At 36.8% G+C, this 20,730-nt stretch overlaps 1 pseudogene; it reads left to right on the top strand.

The window, feature by feature from the left end:
* Positions 1-20,730, top strand: part of LOC139165454 (uncharacterized) — a 186,195-nt pseudogene that overhangs the window by 119,276 nt on the left and 46,189 nt on the right.

The following is a 20,730-nucleotide window of genomic DNA, read 5'->3' as shown; positions in this document are numbered from 1 at the left end:
ATTTGGGGGAGGAATTATTTCACTGACATGTTTTTCCTTGAATTACCAACTCATTATTTCCACTAATTTTATTGAATTGCTCTCTCTCAGCCAGACAGTTCTCTATTCTCCAACTTCCAGCTATCTGAACCAAAAAGAAAAATGTTGTATCCCTAAAAGAGATCAAATGGGGTAATGAAAACTGTTTACCTTCATAATTGTGTAATAGCTGCTAATAAAGGCAATAGATACAGTAGTTTAAAAGTAATAAAATCCACAACAAAGTGTATTTAATTTTAAATTGAATTGCAAGCAAATGGGTGTCCTAATGAACCCCTGTGTCAATGCAGCTCTAACCAAATTAAGTGAAATAATTTCCATCATGAGCAAACTAAATAAGTACAAAGTTTCAAGCCGACCATTCTTCCTGGGAAAAGAGGTTTTTGTGGCTGATTCAACCACAGGAATTAGATAAGGAAGTTCACAATGGAAGTTGCCTCTGTTCCAGTTTTAAGGGCAATTAGATTAAGCTATGTTTAACCATCAGGTCAAGGAAAAAAAGGATGCTACAGAATCCTGGGTTGTTTATTTGGAGCAGCATTTTCCCAGTTTCAGATAGCCATCATCTGCCTCTTACCTTAACATTCGAGGCACACTTCACTTTTACTCTTGTACATTTTTAATTTTTGTCTTTTTCTGGCAGCTGATAATTTTGGGATTTGATTTGATTATTTCAGGGAAATCCCAGATCAATCTAAGCACTATATAGTGATATGATTACATAAACAAAAGTGAAATCTAAGTACAGTGGTACCTTTACTTATGAACTTAATTCGTTCAGTGACCAGGTTCTTAAGTAGAAAAGTTTGTAAGAAGAAGTAATTTTTCCCATAGGAATCAATGTAAAAGCAAATAATGCATGCGATTTGGGAAACCACAGGGAGGGTGGAGGTCCTGTTTCCTCCCAGGAGATTCTTAGAGAGGCCCCATGGAGGCTTCTCCCTGCCTTTTCCGGGTCTGTTTCCTCCCAGGATATTCCTAGAGAAGCCCCAGGGAGGCTTCTGCCTGCCTTTTCCGGCCCTGTTTCCTCCCAGGAGATTCCTAGAGAGCCCCCGGAGGTTCCTCCCTGCCTTTTCCGGTTACAGTTTTTGAGGCTCGGCTTTGTAAGTGGAAAATGGTTCACCAGAAGAGGCACAAAAATCTTGAACACCCGGTTCTTATCTAGAAAAATTCGTAAGTAGAGGCGTTTGTAGGTAGAGGTACCACAGTACTATTACCAGTCTTACCATGGTTTCTGGATAATATCTAATATTAATATATTATTTCACATGGTAGAGTCATAGCAAGTTTTTATGATTTGGTAAGATAAATGTATTATTGTAAGAATGGTCCTATATCTGATGATAATATATCCATGACATGAAGGAAGTTATCAAATAGAATAGAATAGAATTCTTTATTGGCCAAGTGTGATTGGACACACAAGGAATTTATCCATGCTAATTCCATCACATCTAAGAGAGCAGTGTAAAACAAAAGTCCTGCTTAAGTACTCATTAACCATCTGATTGCAATGACATGATGGGGTCTATATTTTTTAACTCAGCCAACTGTGGTATAACTCTTATAGGCTCCATCTCCTCTGCCATATAATTGTGCTGAAGCACCTTCAGCAGGCAGCCTTCTGTATGGCTATAAACTTTCCAGGTAATTTAAACTTCACTTCTAAATGGAATATTGAGCTTACAGGAAAATAGTACAATGCACAGTGAATCACATAAGCACGGTCAAGATGCCCTTTAGGTTTATGGGGAGGAGGTTTATTTATTATATTTTTTATCCCACCATTACTTTTTATCAACTCAAGATGACGTAAGTATCTAATTGTTTGTCTAGTACAGGGGAAACCAGGAGATTCAGGCTGTTCAAATGAGTTTAAAGAAAGGGTAAAACTGAGCAGGTTTTGACAGATTCTGGAGAACCAGTAGAGGAAAATTTGAGTAGTTCAGAGAACCGGCAAATACCATCTCTGGTTGGCCCCAGAGTGGGGTGGGAATGGGGACTTTGCAATATCCTTCCCCCAGGAGTGGGGAGAAAATTGTGATTTTGCAGTACCCTTTCCCTGGAGTGGGGTGGGAAGGGACATTTTGCAATATCCTTCCCCTGGAGTAGGGTGGAAATGGAGATTTTGTAGTATCCTTCCCCTGCCATGCTAACCAAGCCATGCCCACAAAAGTGGTAGGGTTTTTTTTAAAAAAAATTTCAGCCCTGGTTTAAGGATTTAGTGCAAGCTTAAACTCTCTACAAGAACCTGGCCAACTAACAGTCAAGGGAAATGAGCAGGAGATAAGAAGGTAGGCTAGACTTAGATTTTGTGTGGGCATCAAAGGACTCATGACGTATGATGCATTTTGATCCCCTCCCTCAGGCTCAGCCTGGTCATCTCTTACATTGCCTTGGCTACTATTTTTGATCAGGCCCAGCTCAAGAACAACATAGAAAAATCCAGCCAAAGTTCACATAAGAAGGACCTTGCCAAACTAAACCTATATTACTCAAATCCTAATGGATATACCCTGGGAGATTCAAAGGAGTGGCTATCCTAAATCTCTGTCTCTAATCCATCTTGGGCTATGTTGTTGATTGTCTCCCAAAGTCTCTTTCCTTTCTTGGAAACTGTCTCTTCCCCATAGACCATCACCACCTTATCCTTTGCAGACACAATTCATTGTATCTTGCCCTAACATCCCTGTGAGGTGGGTTGGGCTAAAAAAAAAGTGATAGGCCCAAAGTGACTGAGCTGATATCCATGTTCTTAATCCTGCACGAACTCTCCTGGTTTCTAACCCATCACAACACTCAAGTGGATCTCAGTAGATTCTGTGGGAATAGGCAAAGGTCTTGGAGAAAGACAGTGATCAGAACAGCATAGCTTAAATCAATTCCAAGAAACCCTTTGAGAAAACATCTCAGACAATCCCTATCTCAATCAAGTGGAAGTGATGTGCCGATGCCTGGAGGATGTTGGGGCCTGAATGGGTGTCAACAGACTCAAACTCAACCCGGATAAGACGGAGTGGCTGTGGGTTTTGCCACCCAAGGACAATTCCATCTGTCCGTACATAACCCTGGGGGGGAATTATTGACCCCCTCAGAGAAGGTTCGCAACTTGGGCGTCCTCCTTGATCCACAGCTCACATTAGAGAAACATCTTTCAGCTGTGGCGAGGGGGGCGTTTGCCCAGGTTCGTCTAGTGCACCAGTTGCGGCCCTATTTGGACCGGGAGTCACTGCTCATAGTCACTTATGCCCTCATCACCTCGAGGCTCGACTACTGTAACGCTCTCTACATGGGGCTACCTTTGAAGAGTGTTCGGAAACTTCAGATCGTGCAGAATGCAGCTGCGAGAGCTATCATGGGCTTTCCTAAATATGCCCATGTCACACCAACACTCCGCAGTCTGCATTGGTTGCAGATCAGTTTCCGGTCACAATTCAAAGTGTTGGTTATGACCTATAAAGCCCTTCATGGCACGGACCAGAATATCTCCGGGACCGCCTTCTGCTGCACGAATCCCAGCGACCAGTTAGGTCCCACAGAGTTGGCCTTCTCCGGGTCCCGTCAACTAAACAATGTTGTTTGGTGGGACCCAGGGTAAGAGCCTTCTCTGTGGTGGCCCCGACACTTTGGAACCAACTCCCCCCAGATATCAGAGTTTCACCCACCCTCCTAGCCTTTCGTAAGCTCCTTAAAACCCACCTCTGTCGTCAGGCATGGGGAATTGACATTTTCCCTCCCCCTAGGCTTATAAAAGTTATGCATGGTATGCTAGTATGTATGATTGGTTTCTAAATTGGGGTTTTTTAAATTAACTTAAATATTAGATTTGTTTACATTGTATTATTATTGCTGTGAGCCGCCCCAAGTCTGCGGAGAGGGGCGGCATACAAATCTGATTAATAAAATAAAATAAAATAAATGTCAATGTGGGATATTTTGGGGTTGTTGTTCCGATGGAAGAAAAGGAGAAAGAAAAGGGAATGCTAGGTAGAAGGGGCTGTTTTCCAGCCTTTCTTTCTAAGAAAAGATTGGACAGCCATTTGTCTGAAATGAGCAGGAAGTTGGAATAGAAGACCTCCAAAGTCCCTTCCAACTCTGTTATTTTGTTATAACTATTCATGTAAAAGGGCAGCTGCTCATGACATATGCTAATGGTACACAAAGGTAAATTTAATGTCTGGGAAAGTGGAAAGCTACATCATATGTCTCCTACAAATTTATTTATTTCTTTAGCAATGTATAATGCTGCCCAATTATATAATAACCCTGGGCAACATAGAGTAAAAATAAACAATTAAAACAAACAGCAACACTCTCTGTCCCAGTCCAGAAGAAAAACAACCATTAAAGGATTTAAATTAAACTAATCTAATTGTTTCTGTGGTGGTTCTTCTTTTAAGAACCTTTATGTAACAATTACAGACTTCATTTGCATTCATTTAAATGTTTAGGAATTACCAGGGAAAAAAAAAACATTCCTCCAAAAGAATTTTTAAAAAAATAAAACCCGAGTTTGAAATACCACAAATAATTGCCTTGATACAATTGCTCTGTTTAAACATACCTTATTGCTAATTGAAACCTAGATTTCCAAATTAAATTTCTAACATGATTTTTTAAAAAGATTTTCCTTCATATAATGTTTATATCAATTAGTGCTATTCATTCATTGAGTAAATCTAGTGAGAAACAGCTAACTTATTTTTCTTTTTGCAAAATGCAAAAATGTTGATCCTTCATATATTTCAAGTCCTGGAAACTTTAGAGATTCACTGTAACAAATCAAGGAATAATGTTACTACTCTATATCCAGAATCAACATCCTAGAATGCTGGAAGATGATGGGAAATTTTGCCCAAGCTATGCTAATTGGGATACAATAGACATTCTAGCATTTTCAAGAGGCAACTGGACTTTCTTCTTTTTCTTTGAAGACATTTCAATTCTCTTCCAAGAAGCTTGCAATAAATAAAATTTACTTTTGCTAATCTGGACTTTTATGTGCATATCCAGTGTTCACTTGATTATAGCTTAGTACTTTTGTCACATCAATTCAGACATAGATAGATTATGCTGTTATATTTAAAGGAGAATATCTGTAGCTCAGTGTTGAAATGAGGGGTCCTTGGTGCTCCTTGAACTTTCTGATTTGAACTGATGATATTACCTCGTAAAGGTTTCTTCACCAGACAATATCATCAGTTCAAATCAGAAAGTTTGCAGAAAACAAGCAAGCTCAGAGAGCACCAGGGACCCCTCAACTCATATGATTATGATTGATTATGAGTATGATTTGATTATGATTTGATTATGATTTGATTATGATTTGATTATGATTTGATTATGATTTGATTATGATTTGATTATGATTTGATTATGATTTGATTATGATTTGATTATGATTATGATTATTGTTGTTGTTGTTGTCAAACATGTATAAGACAGTAGGTATTGATATAAACATAAACAGTTGTAAAGTAGGTACAGGTAAATTAGACAACAGGACAGTAGGACAGGGTCATAGGCATGATGGGGCGCTTATGCACGCCCATTACAGACCTCTTAGGAATGGGGTGAGGTCAACTGTAGTCTAAGGTTAAAGATTTCAGGAGATGATTTTATGAACTAAATTTAGGACAGATCAAAGTTCTGACGAAGTTCTAGGCTATCTAAGCCCAAGATTTCAAGTCTGGTGGTATAAGGTATGAGCAGAGGACTGGAGGACTTTTCTCGTGAAATATTTTTGGACTCTCTCGATTGTATTATTATCCGATATGTAGATTCCAGATAGATGAGCTGTATTCAAGAATTGGTCTAGCAAATGTTTTGTATGCTTTGGTTGGTAGTGTGATATTGCCAGATAAGAAGCTATGCAAGATTAAATTAATAGCTCTTAGTGCCTTTTTGGCAATGTTGTTACAGTGGGCTCTGGCATTTAGGTCATTAGATATGAGTACTCCAAGGTCCTTGACAGATTGAGGGTCATCTACAAGGTCATGTCCTCCAAACTTGTATTTTGCGTTCTGATTCTTTTTGCCAATGTGGAAGGTAGAACATTTATTGGTTGAGATATATTATTCTTTTGCCACTTTGGTTGACTACTCCTGGATTCTCTGTGGCATGTTTAAGAAGCACAAATATGTGGTATGTATGTATGTATGTATGTATGTATGTATGTATGTATGTATGTATGTATGTATATATGTGAGGATGGATGGATGGATGGATGGATGGATTGATTGATTGATTTAATGATCACTACGCAGAGTCACTTGTTTGAGATAGACATACAGACAAATAAATAAGGCAAGTTTCAGGTGTCATAGTTGCCTTTAATTTATGCATGTTATTTAAAATGTTCCCTTTAAATTCCCTTTGTCACCAAAGCAAGCCATAAAGTAAGGTTTTGGAAACTGCCTCAAATGCCTGGAAAATGAGGGGTGCAGCCAAACTTCCTAACCTTCCAGGAGTGAGTCATAATTCAAATGGAACAGCTGTTCCTTAGCTGGAAGGTAAACAGTTTCAGTCCCTCAGGCCCTCTCCTTCTGTATGTGTTTTCAAAGGAAAATTGCAAATGACTAGATCAGATATATGGATTTCCTTGCAGGGGAAAAAAAAGCTTTTTATTTAGATTTTAAAAGATGCAAGTAAGTTTAGCAGGTTTTTAACATGCACGTTTTTGCAAATGCAAAGATGTGCTTTAACAAAATGTTTAGAGGTACCTCTGGCCCACGGATCAGTTTAGCAAGGTAGAATTTTTCAAGCACATTGGCCAAGCAAAGTGATATTAGGTAGAAGAAAGGCAGCTCTGCCACTATTTAAAGAAGACAAGCTTGAGATGCGATGCATCGCGTATTTCCTTTTCCTACTCAACTGACACTAGCTTTGAGGGAATGTTGTAAATGCAAGAGAGATTGTGGTATAATTCCTCAGACTGGCGTTTTTGCCCCCCAGTCACTATTTGATTATCTTCCAAATTGCTGTGTTTCAGAGAGATAAAGATTTTTTATGGCTTGCTGACTTGAAACAACTAGAAGAGCCAGAAAAAAGAGGAAGCTAACTGGCCATGCATAGTAATTCCATTGGTAAATGCAAAATCTTTGTTTGTGTGACATTTCCAAAATTACTGCAGAAGATGAATCTAAAATATAAAATGTCACATTTGGCATGCAAAACTATCACAATATATTTCAGTATGAAATCCATAGAGGCGTTTAATTTAGAATGTGTTTAATAACTCGGTCTGACTGCATCAGTAATCCTGCCTTGAGGTTTTAGAAACATTGTCTGATTTATTCATTCACATGATGTTAATTGTATGTCTGTGTGTGTGTGTGTGTGTGTGTGTGCGTGTGTGTCTAAAAATATTAAGGTTAATTCTTCACTGTTAATTAAGAATTTTCTAATTTAACTTAAATAATTGCCATTGAGATTAGTTTGTTAAGTATAGATTGTGTTGACAAAAACAAAAGAGGATTAATTCTTTCAAGTGATTTTTTTTTTAAAAAAAACCCTGCTGAATGTAACTTCACATGCTCTCTATCTATATGGAAATATGCTGTTTCTCCTATTATAAATTGAATCCAGGAGTTTTTAAAAAGAGATTGTTGGTCACTATATTTCTTAAGGCATACCAGGATTAAAATTTTTGCATTCTCTGGATGCTGTCTTAACAATACATCCCAGGAGAAATAAATATTTCCATTGCATATAGGTCTCATAATATTATCAGACATCTTTATATTATATGGATAAGATAAAATTACTTATATGGTTAAATATCTTTGCTATATCAAATAAAGCATTTCAGATCTTGAAGAGGTTGTAGGATGGCACGACAGTGACCACATTGCAATTCTAAAAATTTGTTGAAGCCATGCTTTCTTTCATGTGTTATCAGATTTCATGTTAAACAGATGGGATCAAATATTTATTTTGAAATTAATGTATAAAGAAATACTTTTTTGCACCAAGATGTGATACAGCAAACTAAATATATTGCAATATTAGAATCTTAATCTTTCTAAAAACACAAGCAACTTAATATGTCTGTGGAAAAAAGCCAAGAGGTTAAGCTGTTAGATTGCATGGGAAAATGAAGAGGTAAGATGTTGGAATAGTTCAGCACCTTTTATTTAGCTAGTGCTAGGATAAAATGGAATGCCAACAGGCAGAAGGGAAGCCGCTTTTAAAGGCTTCCCTTAAGACAGCCGGTCCCTGACAGTCACTTAAATCTCCCGCCACTATAACAGCCAATCAACAGTGGGTATGCTAATTGCATCACATGCAGCGTATGTAACATAAAACTTTGCATATTGATTTCAGTAGAACTTAACCATTTTTGTAACATTTTTATTTCTTCCCTTCACAATTTGTGTGTGTGTGTGTGTGTGTGTGTGTGTGTGTGTGTGTAACATATTTTTGCTGATAATGAAAAGGAAGGGAGACTACTATAGATCTATTTCAGGCTTATTTGCCTTCATCAGGTAGCCACACCCTTACTGGAAATTGAACCTGGAGCTTCTGCCTTATAGGCAGAGACTTTAGCCATTAGACTACAGGCTCATCTCCTGTGTCAGCTTGTACCAGGGAATGGTTACATGTGATTTTTTGGTTGAGTCGCCTCTTTTTCCTCTCGGCCCCACTACGGGCCATTTTCCAAGGCAGGTAGACATTCATACATACAGGAAAAGAGCTGAATATGCCAAGACCTACATACCTATACCCGTGAAAATCTACAAACACCCCCCCCCCCCAATACATATACCTAAATATATATATAGATAAAAACATAGTTATACCTTTTTATCAAATCAGTCATAATTCAATATGCTATTTTACACCTATTTTACGTGGTTAATTTGTCAGTCTGTTATTCTTCATTTCTTTACACTCCCTTCCCTCTACTTCCTTGCTTCTTCTCTCCCCGTTCCTACTTCCCTTTCCTCCTCCTCTTTCCCATCACCTTTCTACTTCCCCTCCCTCCCTCTTTACCTTTCTCTGAGTGATTCTTATACGAGTTAGGCAATGTTGATGGCAGTATCCAGTGAGGCCAGATGGGAGAAAGGTTCTACAATAGGACAATGAATATGCTTTTTGGGATGCGCTGAAATGGATATGCTAACCCAAATACTAGATGGGAAAGAAGAAACGGATTATTATAGAATTTGGGATAAATTTTACGATTGGTTTAAGCAAAGAAACAATCAAATAAGTGAAATAGAATGCAAGGTTTAAAAGATTTAAAAAGTTCATCTCTTTTTTCAAAATTGGAAAGCAAATTTTCTCGCTTTCTTGAAGTCTTTTCGTTTCTATTCCCTTTCAAGTTATTCTCTAAAATGTTTCTCTTTTTATTTATTTTCTCCTACATAAGAATGTACAGTATTTACAGTGAACATAGACTAAAATGTTTTCAATTTGATGTAAAAACATATACAACTCCGTATGTGCTTCTGACGCAAATCGGGATGTACAAAAAAAAAAAAGGACAATCAATATGCTGTTTGAGAAAACTTTGACCTGTAGTTCAGCATAAAGGATATGTGTTTGAGTGAGGGGGGGGGAGGAAAACCCGTGTTCAGGAGGTTAGTGTAACCAGTCCATTCCGTTTGTGAAACAGACTACATGTAGTCCTTGACTTATAACTAAAATGAGTCCCATTTTATGAACTTTCTTGCCACAGTTGTTCAGCAAATCACTGCTGTTGTTAAGTTGGTAACCTGGTTCTTAAGCTTGGTCAGAAGGCCTTCTGACCAAAGGTCATCACATGACATAAAGTATACTGAAAAGAAAATGGGATACAAGGTACTTTCAAAATAATCTTTTCTCCCAAATAAGCTCAGACAGGTTTTTTAAAAGTACTGATAATAAGCGTTGCTCTCTCTCTCTCTCCCTCTCTCCCCCTCTCCTTTAGGTTAACCACCCTAAAAAAATCTCAATTTACTGATATCCATCTAAAATGCTTACGGGGTATTAAAGACAAAGTGCCACAAGGTAGCTACAGTCTCAAGGTTTCCATCTGTAAACAACTTGATGGAAAATTTCTTTCTTCTTCCAAAGTGGATGGACAACAATTGGCTGGAAAGTCACGGCCTGTGAGACATAATGGAAACTTCTATGACGTGGAGCTCTCTTTCGGACAAAGCATATACACAGTAAGTGAAGTTTCTTTAATGCGTTTTGTGGTTGGAAAAAATAGTATTCTGTATTGAGTTACATGTCTTTCCTCAACTGAGTGCCTTAGATATTCTTAGAATATCCAGCCAACTTTGGAAAAGGGAGCTGGCCCTTCACTTCCCTGAGTGTGGAAGGCATTTAGTTGAGGAAAGACTCAACTGTTGGCTGGATATTCTAAGAACTGAACAGCACAGTTGAATCAGTTTGGGGAAATATTTAATACACTCTTGTGCTTATAATTTATTTAATATTTTTAGGTTAAATCTAGGCGCAGGCAGAATTTTCTATCTTGCCTTTCTAACATAGAAACTATTCCAGTCACTTTTGAGCACAGTTATATAGCAAATAAGTAAGTAATATATTTATAACAATATTCCAAAATTACTGGATATATTAAACCCTAGATTATGCAGGGTTGTCAGTCACATTTAGGTTTTTGCTTGCTTCTTAAAAAGTCTATGCAGCTTGTCATCTACGTAACATGATTTGTATAAAGTCGATTTAGAATAATAAATGAATAAGTAGCTGTAGATAAATATATGAATGTATAGATGTTTTTCTATGTTTTAAGCTTCATGGATCCCCTCCCCCCTTGTGAAAAAGAGGAAATATTTTTTGAGCAAAATGTCAAATGGATAAATGTTTGGAAAAGGAGAAGTTGCTGATGATGTCAGTATTGAACTGTTTTATTCAGAGAGGAGGGGGGAACAATTTCAAGAGTTTTTCATTTATCTGATAAGCACAAACTTTGCTACTCTCCACTACATATATACATACATTATATGCAATTGTGTATTTGTGTGTAGGTAAGTGTATGTATGTGTTTGTTGATGGATAGATAGATGACAGAGAGAGAGAGAGAGAGGGAGAGAGGGAGAGAGAGAGAGAGAGAATAGATGATAGATATATATTTTTTCAAATTATTCTGTTTTTGTGGGCCAAAGATGTATATTAGTTTATTGCAGTATTCAATCATCCCCCTAAAAAATAGTCAGGAAGAAGATAAAATAAATACATGCACACACACACACACACACACACACACACACACACACACACACACACCATTAAAAAACAAAAAACAAATGAGCACAGTAAAAGTAAATTTGATTTGATTTAATGTACATGTAATTAATTATGATTCATATATCATTATCGTTATTATTCATCTTGTATTTCTTCCCAATCACACTCAATTTTGCAACTCTGCCCTCTGAAAGAAAATAACAACAACAGCAACAACACAGCAACAAATATTACCTAAACAATTACAATTCAGGACATTAAAGAAGCCATAAAGAAAATTAAAATATGAAAAGCATTATGTCCAGAAGAAATTATATCTCAATGTTGCAAAAGGTTAGAAGAAGAATTATTGTTTTTGAGGAAAGTAAATGAAACTCAAGTAACAAAAACAATACTAAAGGCATAGGAAGAAGTATATATAACCAATTTATAAAAAAGAAAATGAGTTAAAGAATTAAAAAAAAATGGTTTGTATGATTGAGGTTTCTTCAAATCCTCAATCGTACAAAAAACCCAATTTTTTTAAAATTAAATGATGATCATATTTAGCACAGTGTTAGCTAAATCCATGCAGAAGCACATGTCCAAAATCATACATGAAGATTGAACTGGTTGCATTAAAAAGAGAAGGATGAGAGACAACATTAGATTTAATAAATGCATTAATACATTAATAAGAAATAAAAGAAGGTAATACTATTCCTAGAGACAGAGAATATATCAACAATTTGAAATGGACTTTCCTATTAGAGGCATTTGACAAAATGAACCTAGGAGAAAAGACAAAACCTGGATAGAGAGTGTGCACCAATAGCAAAATGAGAACAAATTGACCACTGTCTACGTCTATGAACTTTTCAATAAATAAAGGCATAAGCAAGAGTGCTAACTCTAAGTAGTTACTCTGGCAGTCCTGGCAAATAAGATAAAAAAATGCAAACAAATAACTGGGATTAATATTCAAGAAGAGGATTTCAGAACAAAATGCTATGCAGGTAAACAAGTTCTAGCAATAATGCAAAATCTCTCTGTCCATGATTCCCAAATGGACAAATCATACATTACACAAATGCTGAAAATACAATAATAAAGAAGGAACATTTGGTGTTTACCAAAAAACCTTATTAGAAGGAAATATTAGAATGAAATAACAAAAACATGAAAATGTTTAAAACAAAATCTGCATTGAAACCAAAATTCATATTTTTCCAATTAAAATATGGCTAAGTAAATTATGGAATACTAGGACATTGATCAATGTTCCTCCCTCCCTCATTTATTCTTCTCCCTCTTGTCCATATTTATTGTAAAAAACCACAATCTTTAACTTAGGCTGATATGTCCATGAACATTAGGATGAAAAAAGATGACAAACAAACAAAATAATCTCCTGTATAGGCAGTGAATAGAGGCCACACTCCCAAAAGCAGCAAGGTCAGCTTAAAAAAAAGAATTGATGAATTCTGTTTAATATTAACTATAAAAAAGGCAGAACAAATTGGTTGCTGTTTAAAAGGTATACATACCAGCAACTGTATATACAGACATACCTCGACTTAATAGCTACAAAAGAGATCAGAATTTGCATAGTTAAGTAAAATGGGTGTTAAAATTAAAATTCAGGCGCTTGGTAAACAGCATGGCTTGGGACTTGGGCTGCCATATAAATTTGTTTCAAAACAAATTTGGTCATGGTAAACAAATCACTGTAGTTCTTTAAGTAAATCACTTTGTCGAAAGCTGGTTGAGAAGGTTGCAAATAGTGACCACATGATTGTGGGATTCTACAATCATAATAAATATATTCTGAATACCAAGCACCTGAATTTTCATCACATGCCTGTAGAGATACTGTGATAAAAATAAGTTGAGCACTGGTCATAAATTACTTTTTTCAGTATTCTTCTCACTTTGAGCTGTTGCTAAACTAATGGTTGTAAGTTGAGAACCATTTGTACATCAATGGGCTATTTAAGCCCTTAGAAATCTAAGTTCAACATGCACAGATCTTTATGTGCTGTAGTAACTACACATGAGCCAAATGGTTCTTATTCCCAAGTTTTTCTTATTCCTATTATTCATAGGCTGCTGCAGTGCTAAGGATGGATATATACTTCACTTAATGCCATGCAAACTGAGTTTCAAATTGAGGAACCATTATGTCAATAAACAGTGAAAAGGTTGATGATGCATTAAAAAAAATAAAACTTCTCTGAATAAAAATACAGAACAGTAATATTATTCAACATCAATATCAATATCAACAGAACAGAATAGAATTCTTTATTGGCCAAGTGGGATTGGACACACAAGGAATTTACCATTGGTGCATATGCTCTCAGTGTACATAAAAGAAAGTATACATTTGTCAAGAATAATGAGGTACAACACTTGATGATTGTAATAGCATACAAATAAGCAATCAGGTTACCATCAATATTAATATAAATAATGAGCATACAAGCTACAGTCATACAGTCATAAGGGGGAGGAGATGGGTGATAGAAATGATGAGAAGACTAATGCCCATGTTACACCAACACTCCGCAGTCTGCATTGGTTGCCGATCAGTTTCCGGTCACAATTCAAAGTGTTGGTTATGACCTATAAAGCCCTTCATGGCACCGGACCAGATTATCTCCGGGACCGCCTTCTGCTGCCCGAATCTCAGTGACCAGTTAGGTCCCACAGAGTGGGTCTTCTCCGGGTCCCATCAACTAAACAATGCCAACTCCCCCCAGAGATTAGAATTGCCCCTACCCTCCTTGCCTTTTGTAAGCTACTTAAAACCCACCTCTGCCACCAGGCATGGGGGAACTGAGATACTCTTTCCCCCTAGGTCGTTACAATTTTATGCATGGTATGTCTGTATGTCTGTTTGGTTTTTATTATAATGGGTTTTTAATTGTTTTTAGTATTGGATTATTATTATATGCTGTTTTATTATTGCTGTTAGCCGCCCCAAGTCTTCAGAGAGGGGCGGCATACAAATCCAATAAATAAATAAATAAATAAATAAATAAATAAATAAATAAATAAATAAATAAATAAATAAATAAATAAATAAATAAATAAATAAATAAATAAATAAATAAATAAATAAATAAATAAATAAATAAATAAATAAATAAATAAATAAATAAATAAATAAATAAATAAATAATAGTAATAGTAATGCAGCCCTAGTAAATAGTTTGACAGTGGTGAGGGGATTATTTGTTTAGCAGAGTGATGGCGTTCGGAGAAAAATCTGTTCTTGTGTCTAGTTGTCTTGGTGTGCAGTGCTCGATAGTGTTGTTTGGAGGGTAGGAGTTGAAACAATTTACGTCCAGGATGTGAGACGTTTGTAAATATTTTCACGGCCCTCTTTTTGACTTGTGCAATATACAGGTCCTCAATTAAAGGCAGGTTTTATTTAATTTAACTTAATTTATTAAATTTATAAGCCTCTCAACTCCTACCGGACTCTGGGTTAGCAGTAATTGTTTTTTCTGCAGTTCTGATTATCCTCTGAAGTCTAGGCCTGTCTTATTGGGTTGCAGAACTGAACCAGACAATTATAGAGGTGCAGATGACACACTCTCTCTCTCTCTCTCTCTCTCTCTCTCTCTCTCTCTCTCTCTCTCTTTCACACACACACAAACACACACACACAAACATATACACGCATGTATGTATGTATCTTTGTAGTAATATATATTGTAAGTAACTGACTAATAGGAATTCTACAAGACAACCAAAATTCTTATATTCAATATTTTAATAAAACTACCCTAGCTGAAAATAATATCTAGTTTGGTCCTCCCTTTGAAAAACATACTCAGAAATTGGGCCATTCGTAATACATAGATGCTGATTGGAAGAGATTCATATAAAGGTTCAAATCTAAAGATACTATTACACATCGTGTCAACCTGGCAAAGCAGGAAGTTTGCTAGATTTTGCCAGGTGCTACTTGGCTTTACTTAAGGGAAATTCAGGAAGCATAAAACAGCACCTTTTCAAACATGACATTTAATCCATGCATGTAAATCAAATTGTGGGAATAATGTATTATTCATTATTAAAAGGGCACCATATTTTTATAATATCAAAAATGACACCCAAATGCTGTGAAAAATTTAGTGGCTTCTCTTGAAGTTTCAAGACACTTATCATCCAGTCATTGAGTTGATGCGGGCACCAATTTTAAATTATAGCTATCAAAATAATAAGCACACCATTTTTTGGCCTAGAAAGGAGTTGGAACGGAGCGTGAACAATTTTACTGTAAAATATAAATTTATTTTTAATGCAAGGCTTTCCTAAATCCATATCATGCAGTTTCCTGGTAATATTCTGAACGAGATTGGTATGAGAAATATCTCATAATATCATTGTCCTTAATAGTCACACCCTCAATTTTCTCCCCTGAAGTCCTTTCTGAAAGCTACATATATCAAAAACTATTTAACATGACCTAAGGTATCAATTCTAAAATATGATGACACCATCATTTCCTAAGCCTCTGTTTTTCTCAGTCAGCATCTGACTAGGAGCTAAGATATGTTTTTAACAGCAACAAATAAAGTATTAATAGGTAGGCTAAAGGGGAAAAAACTTTTTTGTTATGGTTGGTTACAAAGTCAGCCAGATGGTTATATGGGTTCAATATTTTTGACCCCCTGTTCTTCCCAAATACTTAGGATAGGAAGATTGTTTAATAATATTAAAGGTATTGTCATAAGATGTAATCTTATGTTCATCCAAGTAAAGCTACTTTTTGCAGTGGTAATAGTAATAATAAAGTAGAATGATGGTGACAATGTTTGTGGTCTTCCAGTGGTTCATCTATAGTTTTTGGATTGCAGCCAAGGCTATTGGAACTTTCCTTCCTTCCTTCCTTCCTTCCTCCCTCCCTCCCTCCCCCTCCTCCCTCCTTCCCCTTCCTTCCTTCCTCCCCTTCCTTCCTTCCTTTATTCCTCCTCCTCCTCCCCCCTCCCCTTCTCCTTCCTCCTCTTCCCCTCCTCCTCCTCCCACTCATCCTCTCTCTTCTTCCCCTTCTCCTCTCCTCCTTCTTTTGCTCCTACTCCTGCTCTTTTGTACGTTTTTGTATTTTGCTATTTTCTCCAGTTCTTTCTTTCTACTCTGCAATCTACAAGTGCTGCCATGCACACTATCCAGACTTTTTCCCCTTTCTTATTATTACTATTAGCACACTTCATAGGTAGAAAATATCTCAGTGCATACTAAGCTCAGCATTTGAAATGCTACAGATGTACCTGGTATTAAACACATACATTTTCCAAAATAAGAAACATTTCAACCTGTTCCACTCACCTGGCAAAACCCACCACCACCACCATGGGAAAAAAATAACGGTTTAAGTAGATCAGATTCTTAGATTAGAATCACCTAAAGCGGTGACAGTTTACAAATAAAACGTGATTGCTGCATAAAAACTAAATGGCTGGAATCATCTGTGTCTAAACCAGGAAGCAGCAGCCAACTCCTGTATAGTGAAGTGATGAATTGCAAAAGAGCTGTTAAGAAAGAATTAGGTTGCATTAGCCCGAAGCTGCTTAGGTAATTCTTCAGATTATCACAAGCATCTCTGATTTCTCATTGGGAAGCACTGAGTAGAAAATATACCTTGGGAGACAAGAGCTACAACTTTATCACAGCTTGCTTCCAAATATATTGTGCATAACTGGTTATATATCCAGTGATGTAATTCATGTGGCAAAATGACATCTGGCTCCTGAGTGAAATCTGCCTCCTTTTTCTTTCTAGTCTGTAACGTAAAGTTGGAGGATTCCCAAGAATAGATACGACTGGGCAGGGGTGGGTTCCACTTACCTATTGGTTTGCATTGTGATGGAAGTGTGCGCTTTGCAAGTGCGTGTTCACTTCGCTCTGTGCATGCACAGAAGCCTTTGCGTATATGCATAGTTTTGTTGGGTTTTTTTGCAAGCTGCAGTGACTGGAGGACTGTTTTGGGAGTGTGGCAATCCGGTCATCACTACCAGTTCAGCGAATGGCGGTAAATTTCTAAAGAACCAGTTCGAAATGGCAGCAACCCATCACTGGACTGGAGCTACAGAGACAGAAGTGCACTTATAAAATATTAAATATATTCCAGATGTTCTTCAAATATTTTTATTTCGGCATGTTCATTCTGCATTTCCAACTTCATGCAGGGGAAAAATACAGCGATGATCTGACCCATTGCTTTCCTTGAAAAAAAGTCCCTGACTTTAATGTAGATTTCCTCTGTGAGAACAGTATTTCCCAATGTTAAAGGGTGCAGTGGACAAGCTGTTAAGATGCTGGGTTTATTGACCGGAAGATTGGCAGATTGAGATCCAAGCACTGTGTGATGGGGTGAGCTCCTGCCAACCTAGCAGTTTGAAAGCATGCAAGTGCAAGAAGGTAAATAGATAGCAATTTGATGGGAAAGTAACAGTGTTCCATGTGCCTGTAGTCATGCCAGCCACATGACCACGGAAGTGTTTTCCGACAATGTTGGCACATTGGAGATAAACACTGCCCCCTAGAATCAGACACAACTGATCAGGAGAGACCTTCACTTTCCTCCCCCGAGGAGTGGGTTCCATTTACCTTCATAGAAACATAAAAACATAGAAGATTGACAGCATAAAAAGACCTCATGGTCCATCTAGTCTGCCCTTATAGTATTTCATGTATTTTATCTTAGGATGGATATACATTTATCCCAGGCATGTTTAAATCCAGTTACTATGGATATCCCAACCACATCTGCTGGAAGTTTGTTCCAAGCATCTACTACTCTTTCAGTCAAATAATATTTTCTCACGTTGCTTCTGATCTTTCCCCCAACTAACCTCAGATTGTGCCCCCTTGCTCTTGTGTTCACTTTCCTATTAAAAACACTTCCTTCCTGAACCTTATTTAACCCTTGACATATTTAAATGTTTCGATCATGTCCCCCCTTTCCCTTCTGTCCTCCAGACTATACAGATTGAGTTCATGAAGTCTTTCCTGATAAGTTTTATGCTTAAGACCTTCCACCATTTTTGTAGCCTGTCTTTGGACCCGTTCAATTTTATCAATATGTTTTTGTAGGTGAGGTCTCCAGAACTGAACACAGTATTCCAAATGTGCCTCACCAGTTATCTATACATTGTGATCACAATCTCCTTCTTCCTGCTTGTTATACCTCTGGCTATGCAGCCATGCATTCTACTCGCTTTCCCTACCGCCTGACTGCACTGTTCACACATTTTGAAACTGTCGGAAATCACTACCCATAAATCCTTCTCTTCTGAAGTTTTTGCTGACATAGAATTGCCAATATAATACTCAGATTGAGGATTCCTTTTCACAAGTACATTATTTTACATTTGGAAACATTAAACTGCAGTTTCTATTGATCACTTTGACCACCTTCACCACCGGTTCGCATCACGACATTGTGCAGGTGTGCAATTGCTCCGTGTGCATGCGGAGTGCATCTATAATGAAAAGAAGGACCAGGGGAGATATGATAGCAGTGTTCCAGTAGCTCAGGGGTTGCCACAAAGAGGAAGGAGTCAACCTATTCTCCAAAGCACCTTCCAACACTGGAAGTTTTTAAGCAGATGTTGGATAACCATCTGTCTGAAGTAATTTAGGGTTTCCTGCCTGGGCAGGGGGTTGGACTAGAAGACCTTCAAGGTTCCTTCCAACTCTATTATTATTATTATTATTATTATTATTATTATTATTATTGGTGGTGTTATTGTTGTTATCATCATCATCATCATCATCATCATCATCATCATCATCTATTTCGGATCACACGAGATTCAAATACTAACATCAGGAAATTGATATAGAAGTGAGAACACATTGGCTATATTACTTATCTAAGAATTTTTTGGAAATACAAAAGCTAGTGGGTAATTAATTTTCAAAATGTAATTTCACTTTTCCTGACCAATTGTTTGGCTGAACCTCTTCCTTCCATCTTCCAAGATCATTCCCACATATTACTCCATCTATGATACCTATGTTAATTAAATAATAATAATAATTTATTTTGGAGTCACCATTTCTTAATGCATTTAAATCGGAATTAAAGCTCAGACTTTGTCAGATCTTTAAGACTTTTAATTTGTTTCACATGTTCTACTTAGAAAAAATATTGTTTTGATTTTGTCCTCTTTCTTCAGCTTTCTCCCCAGTGAAACCAGGCTCGCAAACCTAATATTCAGCTATAAAAGTTCAGAAGAAACCAAGTGATATAATGAAAATAATTTAGTCAAGGTTAACAACAGTCACACCTTACTCTCCTATTCCTTCCTGATCATAGAAAAAAAAAAGTATTGGTAGCAGATGTGTTGGGCCAATTGGCCCCAGATGCACAAAATATAACAATTATTTTCCTGTATCTAGAAAGACAAGTGACATGTTTTATACTGCCTTTGCCCAGTTTCTTTGCACTTCTTATGAAATTATGTGTAATACCCTTTTGGCACTTGAATCAATGAAAGACTAAAGAAAAAGGGATCTGGATATGACCTTGAGATTTATAGCTATTGCACAATGTTTCAATTCTTGGATGGTTTTATGAACTTGACTTTTCCTTTACACTCGTAACTAAATCCAAGCCAAATCAACCACAATGGCATAGCAGATAAGCAAATGATTTCTATTTTACCAAAATATGTGTAGGAAACAGGGGTTCTATGCAGAACCTGATAATGTAGAAGAGAAGCTACAACCTTACTAGATTCCATGGCAGTATAGGGAATATACCATGTGTTGGGTAAAGGGATGGGGAACTGTGGCCCTTTATGACTTGTGGACATGCTAGCTCAAGAATTCTGGGAGTTGAAGTCCATAAGCCATAAAGGTGCCATTGTTCTCTACCTGTTTTAGTAGATTAGTGCATTACTTTCCAATGCAACAATGAAAAATAAACATTGGTGATAAGATGTGCATATCTTTCAGCTCCATGATTGTGGGGGATATATACTATATAGCTGTCACTGTTTTCTTGGCTTTGTTGTCCTTACATTTTGTTGCTCATCAACAACCCTTCTTTGCAGTTTTAACTTGAAATGTAAATAATTTTCAGTGTCATGATAGCTGAAATGTCTTATTCATTAGTTTGTATTTTAGTGAAGGAGAAAATGGTATCATAGGACACTTGTTCTGCCTAAAAATCTTTACTTGAATGCCTAAAACATTACTTTTGGGGGAGGGGTTGAAGAGGGGGTAACTAGTCATAAATCCAATAATATTGGAATTTGATTGCACTCTTATGCTGTATTGATTTGGGATTTGATAGATGCTGATCTAATTGAACAGCAGATGTTCCAAATCACATCTTTATGTGTACTGGGGCTTTATCATTTTGGGATTGTAAAAGTAATGGGCTCTGTGCAGCATTCTCCAAAGTTCAACTCTAGGGAAAAAAACAAAGAAGAAAGTAAAGATTTATCTTGCATTTTAAAAACACTGATAAACCCAAGAGCGAATTGA

The sequence above is a fragment of the Erythrolamprus reginae genome, chromosome 3 (genome assembly GCF_031021105.1).
Source record: "Erythrolamprus reginae isolate rEryReg1 chromosome 3, rEryReg1.hap1, whole genome shotgun sequence".
In the NCBI taxonomy this organism is placed as follows: Eukaryota; Metazoa; Chordata; class Lepidosauria; order Squamata; family Dipsadidae; genus Erythrolamprus; species Erythrolamprus reginae.
Note: the sequence above shows the minus strand (reverse complement) of the source record. Positions and strands in the feature narration are given on the sequence as shown.